The 10,248-nt window shown below is 47.6% G+C and overlaps 1 pseudogene; it reads left to right on the top strand.

Moving 5' to 3' along the window:
• Window positions 1-9,736, top strand: part of LOC129372734 (poly(rC)-binding protein 4-like) — a 35,424-nt pseudogene extending 25,688 nt beyond the window's left edge.
• Window positions 9,737-10,248: the final 512 nt, after the last annotated feature.

Below are 10,248 nucleotides of genomic sequence, written 5' to 3'. Positions count from 1 at the left end.
TGGTCCTCCAAACCTCGGTCTGGTTCAGTTTAATGTGAACGCCAAGCGGACCAGAAAGCGCTCCAAAGCAGGAAGTGGACTACAATGCAGGGCATTCTGGGTACATCCAACCAATGCTAACATGCTAGCCTAGCATTAGCAGCAGAAACGGCTCCTGGTCTTCAGCCAAAGACTAAAGACCTTGTTTCATCTGCTGAAACAGGAAGTTGCTCTCAGTGTCTTCAGAGGTTTTACTGTCGTTTCCTGAAGTGGTTGTTGGTGCAGCGCCCCCACAGGCCAGGAGGGGAACAGGCTGGTTGGATTCAGAACCACAGCAGCTGGAGATGGAGCAGATGATGGAGTTCTGGTTCCAGTAGAACCGGGTCGACCGGACCATTAGGGGGAAAACGTCCAGAGTTCATCTCACTCCTTCCTGTTCCTCTCTGCTCTCTGCGGGAGAATAATTTCAGTGTTGTGTAATCTGCGAATGCTCTGAATACTAATCTGTGTGTGAGAGCTGTGATCAGAAGCCTCCAGCTGGGCCGACGGGCCGACTGTCGAGCTCCTCTCTCGGCTGAAGGCTTCGGTTTCCGTCCACTTCAGGGAGGATTCACGCTGCTTCTGGGGAACCGAGCTGGAAATCAAACGTGTGACGGAACAAACAGACGATTCATAAATCCATGCAGATGCTCAGCTGCTTCTGAAGCACTGAGGTGTTTGAATAAATGATGAAAGATGCGGATCTGTGATGATGTTCTGCTGCAGATAAAGAACAGCTCCGACTCACCAAGAGATGAGAAACATTTGGGAGAAAGATGGAAGAAGTCAAAACATGATGAGAGAAACAGGAGAAGAGCAAAAACAACAGCTTTTATCTTCTATTCCAGAAACAAACCTCCATCTGGTCACATGAAATATGATCAGACCTGATCAGAACGTCGGCTGAAAACCAAAGCAAACAGAATAAATGTGGGACGTTGTTCACAGCAGATTCCCAAACTTCAATCAGGTTTCTGAACCCGGTCTGGAGCCGCCATGTTCTGGGTTTTCCTGCTCTGATTCCAGAACCTCTGCAGTTCTGGATGCTTCTCTCTGATCCGTCTCTTTCTGATCCCCAGGAGCCGTGGAAGCAAATTCCCAAACCACGACTCAGGAACTCCTCATTCCCAACGATGTGAGTAAAACCTCCTCTTCTTCCTCCTCTTCCTCCTCTCCTTCCTCCTACTCTTCCTTTTCCTCCTTCTCCTCCTCCTCCTCACCTTCCTCCTCCTCCTCTTCCTCCTCTCCTTCCTCCTCCTCCTCTTCCTCCTCCGCATCCTCCTCTTCCTCTTCCTTCTCCTCCTCTTCCTCCTCCTCCTCTTCCTCCTCTCCTTCCTCCTCTTCTTCCTCCTCCTCCTCTTGCTCCTCCTCCTCTTCCTCCTCTCCTTCCTCCTCCTCTTCCTCCTTCTTCCTCCTCTTCCTCTTCCTCCTCCTCTTGCTCCTCCTCCTCTTCCTCCTCTCCTTCCTCCTCCTCCTCCTCTTCCTCCTCCTCCTCTTGCTCCTCCTCCTCTTCCTCCTCTCCTTCCTCCTCCTCTTCCTCCTTCCTCCTCCTCTTGCTCCTCCTCCTCTTCCTCCTCTCCTTCCTCCTCCTCTTCCTCCTTCTTCCTCCTCCTCCTCCTCCTCCTCCTTTTCTTCCTCCATAAATGTGAAACGAAACATTTTAAGTTAAATAACATCGCTGGGTAACATCTGGAGGCTGCATGTGATCAGATTCATTGCAGCTTCAGTGTCATGTTATATTTAGGGCCAAATGATATAATTGGTCAGTTTTATGATTCACCAAATAATTAAACAATTTATTTCTGTCTGAACAACAAAATAACCACAAAGAAATTCCTTCATTTTGTAAATCCAGTTGCAGAACAACAGAAATCTGTCATTTTATTATTAACTTGAGCTGATCTGAACATTTCTAAGCCTCATCTTCAGACGCTGACATAACTTTGAAACCAGAAGGTTCGGCTCCGTTTTAAAAGTGAGTTTAAATGATCACCTCTGTTTCATTTCTGCCTCTTATTATCTTGAGTCAAAACTCCAGAGGAGGGCAGTTAATCTGCAGACAGACTGCCGTAAACTGGCATGCGTTCCTGCAGATGTGCATAAGCCTGGATGTTTCAGAGGTCATCCTTCCACAGCGTTTTCCCTCTGAAAGGATAATCTCCACCTTTAAAGGATCGTTTCCTGCAGTGAAACACATCCAACATGCAGACCTGCTCACATGTGAGAAAATGTCTCCGGTTGAGAGGAACAGGAAGCACAGAGCTCTAAGCTCCCGTGCATGGAAGTGTGTGATAGGTTTGTTTGTGAGTCAGGGCCGAGCAGAGCGGCTTAATGACGTCCTGTAGCTCCCAGTTAGCAGCCCTCCGCCTCTTCCTCCTTCACTAAACCTTCCTAAATTACTGGGGCAGCAGGAAGTCGCCAAAAATAGCCGCAGGCGTCTTCTGCCTCGTCTGCTTTAGGCTGATTTCATCCGAACCTCAGAGGAGAACCAGAACCAGGCTGAAGCCTTTGCTCGGTTTCCCCCTCTGTCTGTGTCACGGCTGGTTCTAGTTAATGCCAGCAGGGGGCGCTGTTGGGTGGAACTGCTTTGGTTTCAGGAGACAGAAACTGTTTCCTGTGTTTTTAATGTTTCTATTAAACCTGACAAAATAGCAAACAAAGTCACAGCAATATCACCATCCAGCTCAAAATGGGATTAATTAATAATTTGTTCAGACAAACTTGCTTATCAAAGTTTAGATGTGTTGTTTAGGAAATAATCCCAGAAAGAAAACCTTCCAGTTTAAGACAAAAGTATTTTACCTCCTGATGAAAACAGACCTGGTGGAGTGTTTCCTCCCCACTGTCTCCACATGCTTCCTCCCCACTGTCTCCACATGCTTCCTCCCTACTGTCTCCACATGCTTCCTCCCCACTGTCTCCACATGCTTCCTCCCCACTGTCTCCACATGCTTCCTCCCCACTGTCTCCACATGCTTCCTCCCCACTGTCTCCACATGCTTCCTCAGTAGGAGGAATTGCTGCATCAGACTGAACCAAGCAACTGAATCTAATCGTGTCGATTTAAATGTCTATGTGATGCGATTCTATTGGTATGTTGTCCAACCAAAGGTTTAGCCACTAATAACTGTTCATACATGCAAAAGGAAATTATTAACAAATTAGTCATTTAGATCCAAATATCAGCCAAACATTTCAGTTATTGTTTTGAGAACCTTCAGGTTTTAACACCTTAAAGCTTAAAATAACAATAGATGAACAAATAAATCTGTTTTTGTTTTCAAACAGCAAAACATGGAAGGAATGAAAACAATGTCTCTCTAAAACATACAAATTTATTAACAAAATAATTTCAGTTTACAGGTAAATACTTTAATCAACAAACTCACTAAGCTACTATCTCTCCACTGAACTGCTGATTAAAGGATCCTGAAAACTAACAAACTACTAAAATAACTAAAGTTAAACCAAAACTGAACAAATAACAAGAGAAACAATAAAATTATGCAATGACTTTATTGTTTTCCTCCATCCCAGTCCAGATTCACTCGAATCCTGTGGATCTTTTTCTGGACTGATAGATCTCTGGGAGCAGCAGGTGGAGATCCTGCTGAGTATTTACTGTCATATGAACCAACAATCCAGACTGTTAGTTTCCCTTCCTCTGGTCAGATTCTGCTAACACACCCAGAGTCCAAACCTCACTGTCTCCAACATCAACATCCCAGCTGTGGATCCCGGAGTTAAAACCCTGAGAGCCGAGAACGGACCACCAAACGTCCAACCGCTCCGGATTATCAGGCAGCTGCTGCCTCCGTCCTGCTGTCACAACGCTCAGATCTTCAGACAGCAGGAGTTCTGGATTCGCCGTGTTTGGGTCCAGAACCAGAGGAGTGTAGGTCACCATGTCCTTCATGTTGCTCCAGATGTTGAAGGCCAGGTTGCCCAGATGTTTGGCCTGGTCTATCAGAGCTCCTGAGGGCAGCTGTGGATCCTCCAGCAGGGGGCAGCGCTGGACTCTTTCCACTGCAGCCTTGTAGTTGTGCAGGAATGAGACGTCTTCAGCTCTCAGCTCCTCCTCTGTGGCTCTGACTGTGTCTGAAAGAGCTGCTATCTCTCTGCTCAGAGCCTCCATCTTCTCCTCCATCATCCCTCTCTTCTGCTCCTCTTCCTCCCTCAGTGCAGCCAGCCTGGCCTCCTCTTCCTCTGCTAGAAACTGATGAAGCTTCTTAAACTGCTCAACAATCTGCCTCTCTGTGTGTCGGGCCTGGACCTTCATGTGTTCTGCTGTCTGATCAAACTCCTCTTTAACTTCCTTCTTCTGCTCCAGTTTCTTCTTTAAAGGCTCCAGAGATGTTTTCAGATTCTCTCTGTGATCCTGAGCAGCTTCATCGATGGCTCTGAATCTGTGCTTGATGTGTTTTTCTGAATCTCTGCAGACGAGATAAACTGGCTGCTGATGGTCCAGACAGAAGAGTTTGAGTTTCTCAGAGTGCAGACTGCAGAGACTCTCTGAAGCTTTTTGCTCTCTCTGCTCTAAGAATGATTCACAGAGTCTCTTCAGAGCCGGATTTAAAGTCGGTTCCTCTCTTGAAGATTTCCTCTCCTGCTGGAGCTTAAACCCATCAGACCTGCTGGTTCACTTTCTACTGAGGAGCAGAGCACCAGAAACACACCTGAAGTTCTGTGAATGAAATCCACCAATCCCAGAATGTTTCTGTGAACATTTCCCCTTCAGCTGATCTTCATCTTCTTTGTCTCCTCTTCCTCACAGCTGATTGGATCAATCATCGGTCGCCAGGGAACCAAAATAACGAGATCCGGCAGGTGTCTGGGGCTCAGATCAAGATCGGCAGTCAGATCGACAGCAGCAGCGACCGCCATGTGACCATCACCGGCACGCCGATCGCCATCAACCTGGCTCAGTACTTAATCACCTCATGGTAAGAATCAGCAGGACAGAAACTCTCAGACTGGGAGCCCTGGCCCAAAACCAGTTCAGTTTGAAGACTTCACCAGAACAGAAGCGTTGGGAGGTTTCCTCCAGGCCAAAAGCACTTTGTGACTTTGGCAGTGGAACCGGACCGACGTCTGTTCTGTCATCGCTTCACATGTTCCTTCACATGTTCCTTGACAAAATATTGGGGCCCCTGGATTCTCCCTTGGGCCCCTGGATTCTCCCTGGGGCCCCTGGATTCTCCCTGGGGCCCCTGGATTCTCCCTGGGGCCCCTGGATTCTCCCTGGGGCCCCTGGATTCTCCCTGGGGGCCCTGGATTCTCCCTGGGGGCCGAATCAAGGCTTTTCAACCTTTTGCTGCTTTTCAGGCTTTGAACATAAAGATCTAAAATGTTTCTGATTTTGTGACGAATCAACAACAATCGAGAGGCGGAACGAAATTTATTGGATATTTTAAACTTTTTTAACAAATAAAAAGCTGCAATATATTTCGGCCCCTTGCATTGATACTCTATAGCGCCACCTTTTGCTGTGATTACAGCTGCAAGTCTCTTGGTTTTGTCTGTTCTTCCTTAAACCAGCTGGAGCTCAGTGCGGTTGGATGGAGTCGCTTGTGAACAGCAGCTTCTCCATTGGATTCAGGCCTGGACTTTGACTAGACCATTCTAACACCTGGATGCGTTTATTTGTGAACCATTTTGCTTTATGTTTGGGATCTTTGTCTTGTTGGGAGGTAAATCTTCCTCCCAGTCTTAGGTCTTTAAGACTCAGCAGAGTGGTTCTGAAAAGCAGGCCCAAACCATGATGCTGCCACCACCATGTTCACAGTGGGAATGTTGTGTTCAGGCTGCATTGTGTTTATGGAAACATATCTGACCAGAGCTCCTTCCTGCATGTTTGGAACTTTAAAGCAGATTTTTCATGGATCTCTTTGGGAAAGTCCAGGTTTGTGCCGCTGACCTGTGGACACTCTCCCTCAGCTGCAGATCCCTGTAGATCCCTGTAGATCCAGAGAGATCCCTGTAGATCCGGAGAGATCCCTGTAGATCCAGAGTGATCCCTGTTGATCCAGAGTGATCCCTGTAGATCCAGAGTGATCCCTGTTGATCCAGAGTGATCCCTGTAGATCCAGAGAGATCCCTGTAGATCCAGAGTGATCCCTGTAGATCCCTGTTGATCCAGAGAGATCCCTGTAGATCCAGAGAGATCCCTGGAGATCCCTGAAGATCCAGAGAGATCCCTGTAGATCCAGAGAGATCCCTGTAGATCCAGAGTGATCCCTGTAGATACAGAGAGATCCCTGTAGATCCAGAGTGATCCCTGTAGGTCCCTGAAGATCCAGAGTGATCCCTGTAGATCCAGAGAGATCCTGGACCTCTTGGCTGCATCTCTGATCTTTCTCCTCCTGGTTCCAGAGGAAAGCTTAGAGAGACTTCCGGGTCTTTGGTCTGATGTTTGGGAAATCTTTTCTTTTCCATATTGTCCAGCAGTATCGGACCTGCCTGGTGTTCTGTGGTCTTCATGATGCTCTGTGTGCTTTAAACACAATCTGAGATCCTCCCAGAGCAGATGCATTTATGACACACAGGTGGATTATATTTATCATCATCAGTCATTTAGGACAACGTTGGACCATTCAGAGATTCTCACTGAACTTCTGCAGTGAGTTTGATGCACTGAAAGTAAAGGGACCAAATAATATCACATGCCCCACTTTGCAGTTTTTATTTGTTAAAAACGTTTCAAATATCCAATAAATTTTGTTCCACAACAATAAAAATTTTAGATCTTTGTGTTTGAAGCCTGAAAATCAGCAAAAGGTTGAAAAGTTCAAGGAGGCCGAATACTTTAGCAAGGCACCATGTGTTGCATTATTGTACAGATGAACTGAGCTCAACGCCGGGAATCAAAAATCAGACTCAGCTGTCACTAGTCGGCTGTTTCAGGTTCCTTCCTCATGCAGCTACAGCGATAGCAGAAACAGAAATAAAGCCGGTTCAAAGGTTTGTCATTAACAACATTTATGTTCCAGTTTGCATCATGCAAATATCTGCTGCATGTCGGAGGGAGAGATGGAGAGAACAAAAGACAGACGTTTGTTCCTGAAGGGGTCAGAAGGTCAAACTGTTTATTATTTATTCCAGTCAGATTGAGTCAGATGAGACGATCTGTCTGAGCTTTCCTTCACCCCACGGTTCGCTCGATGACCTCATGCTGACATCATCAGTCTGATGACGTCCGATTCACACGGAAATATTTCAAAATTGTCAGCGAATTTTCACAAGCTGAGATCCTCAGACTTGGAGCTGAAACCCGCAACATTCAGACGGGAAATCCTGCTAAACCTCTCAGGACTGAATGAAACAAACATGGCCGACAGGAAGGAGCGACGTTTGAGTCCATCAGGGCCGCCGTGCCAGTTGTTCAGTTTTCTGCATGTCGGATCCAGTGCCATGTTTTTGTTGCCTCTCTTTCCAATTAACTTCACCCAAAATTCAGCAGCCAAGACTAAACTTACTGACCTTTTTTAGGTCAGAAACTCTTTTAGACGTTTATTAATAATATTTTTCAAGCCATCCAGATAATCAGGACGAAGGAGAAAATTGGGACAAAAATCATTTTGGAAGTTCTGAAATGTTGGTTCTTTCCAGGTCGTCCAGTTTTCTCTGGACAGACAGTCTGTAGACACCATGTGTTGGTGAGTGGATGGTTGTTGGTCGGTTGCTTGTGACGGACTGTCGGCTGGTCCAGTGACTGATGGACAGGCGGCCACTGGTTAGTGGGGACAGACGGAGGACAGACGGACGTTGGCCCCAACTCTGTCTATGGGTATCGATTTGGTTCTGTTTGAACTAAAAACCCGACCCAGAGCTCAGTCTGAACCGCCTTGTTTGCTCTTTTCATCGTTCCTCCTTTTCCAGGGTAAGCTGTGAGTTTCTGCAGGGAATTTTCTCGGATCTGCAGCGAAACGTTTCTGCATCATGTGTGACGGAGCTGCCCTGCTAACGTGTCTGTGATGGTTTTGTTTCCTCCTCCCTAAGCCCCCTCCCATCACCCCGACTTATACAGCACACCCCCCATCCGTACAGCGAACCCCCTACAATAATCTGTTGCAACCTCCAGCAAAACACACCTGTCTTCTGATTTTCTGTTCTGTCAGTTTTTCATTTTTCTCTCCAAAAAAATCCTGTTTGGTTCCGTTTTGGTTCACATTCAGTTTTTACTCGTTTTTTTTAACATGTCTTTTATTTGACCCTCTAACCCTTCTCCATCCGACCCCTCCTCCTGACCCCTGTGCTCCCTCCACCCTCCCTCCTCCAGTTTAGAGACCGCCAAATCCACCGCCCAGTCCTCCTCCATGTCGTCTCCCGTTGACCTGACCATGAGCTTCACCCAGCCCGCCCCCCCCGCCTCCGCCTCGTCTTCCTCCTCCTCCCCCTGGCAGCGATGGGTGCTGCACTGCCCCACGCTCCGATCCTGGGCGCCCCCTATGCCCTTCCCCTCTCCAGCCTCCTGGGAGTGAAATCCATCCCCTACCTGGCACTGTCCACCCCTCCCGCCTCCGCAGCAGCAGCGGCAGCGGCGGCGGCCGCCATCGGCGCGCCGGTGCTCCCGAGCTCGGTGCAGACGGCGGCCACGGCGGCGGTTCCCGTCCCGGCTCACGCGGCGGCCGCGCTGGCGTCCTACACGGCCAAGATCTCATCGTCCGCCAACGGGATGAAGAAGCCGGAGAGACAGAAGTTTTCTCCGTACTGATGAAGGAGGACGGCCGTCTCTGCGGTGGCTTCTGGGCTGCTCTTCAAACTGCAAGGGCCTCTGAACTCTGTCACTTCCTGTTTCCATCTCTCTCTCTTCCCCTCCTGACTGCTAGCAAAGATCACTGTGGGATTCTTGGAACATGCATGATTTATCTAAAATAATACCGATTCTGTGAAGCCAACAGCGATCAGTGAAGGTGAAGCGAAGCAGATTTAAAACGGTCGTCATAGTTTCAGAGTTAAACCAGCTGAACCTGCTGATCATCTTCACTGATGACCAGAAGGATCCTTTAAATCTGACAATCACCAAGTAGCTGCAGCGGTTACCTCTCAGGGTCCATGAGTGCGTCCCCGCCTCTCCGTGGTTCATCCACCCTGATTCAACGCCCCGCCATGATGAGGAAGAACCGGGTCGACATTCTGCTCTCCACTTTCAGCAAAGTCCGGTTTGAAACCAGGCGCTGACCGTTATTTATTGTGTTGATGCTGTTGTTTAAATGCCAGCTGTTTTCCACGTCAGTCAGAGACGGTAACGTTTCTGGGTAAAGGGTCCATTTCACACAGGATGGACAGGATGGACAGGATGGACACAGCTCTCAATGCAGAGGAGGAAATAATGATCAACAAGATGAAAAACCTCATTTTATTTTCCTTGTTACTGGGAGAAAATCAACAGAAACCATCAGAGGGACTTTTTCCTCCCACATCGGACCAGAACCGAGCAGCGGGAGGTCAGGGTCCTCCAACCGTCCGTCCGTCCGGCTTCTGGACATTCTGTATACGGGTTGTGACAAGAAGAAGGAAAACAACGACACGATTTTAGTTACTGCAGCATCAAGAATCGATTCTGTCAGAGCCTTTCATCCTTCATTAAACTGATCGTCACGAGATTCAAACTTTACCAAAAGCATAAAGGGTTAATCGCAGTATCTCACTGTCACCACAAGGTGGTAGAAGAGAACCAAACTCTCTTCAAACTGCAGGAATAAACGTAGCAAAGAAAGTTTCTGCCTTAAAACAGTTTATCTGCACCACTTTCTGCCAGTTTGAACTTTTCCTCTTACAATGCTTCAGTTTACACAAAAAACCAGTAAAATGTTAGTCTGTCTGTAGTCCAATCATAAAAGAGATGAATTATGTTTCATAAGTCAGCAGCCATGTTGGAGGTTGAGAAGCTTCAGGCGGTTCAGGCTTTGATGGTGAATCCATGTTTTTATCGGTCGGCTCCGCCCACTATCGTTTGGCAGCCATATTGAAATCTGAAACTGGAGGAAGTTGTTTAAGGGGGCTACATAAAATCAATATGAATTATCATCTTTTTAGTTGTTTTATCAGCAGCTGTGGATGCTGATCTGGGGCTCCAACAAGCTGCTGCTTTATTTGCTGTTTTCTGCTGACATGTCAGAATCTGCATCGTTTCATTTTCCAACAATCCCACACAGTGGAGCTTCTCTCTGGTTTCTCCAGCAGCTCAGAGTCCGGAGGCGGCGGCTGCTGCCTGCAGCCTGTAAAAGC

The sequence above is a fragment of the Poeciliopsis prolifica genome, unplaced genomic scaffold (assembly GCF_027474105.1).
Source record: "Poeciliopsis prolifica strain line A6 unplaced genomic scaffold, Auburn_PproV2 SCAFFOLD030, whole genome shotgun sequence".
NCBI classification, from domain to species: Eukaryota; Metazoa; Chordata; class Actinopteri; order Cyprinodontiformes; family Poeciliidae; genus Poeciliopsis; species Poeciliopsis prolifica.
Note: the sequence above shows the minus strand (reverse complement) of the source record. Positions and strands in the feature narration are given on the sequence as shown.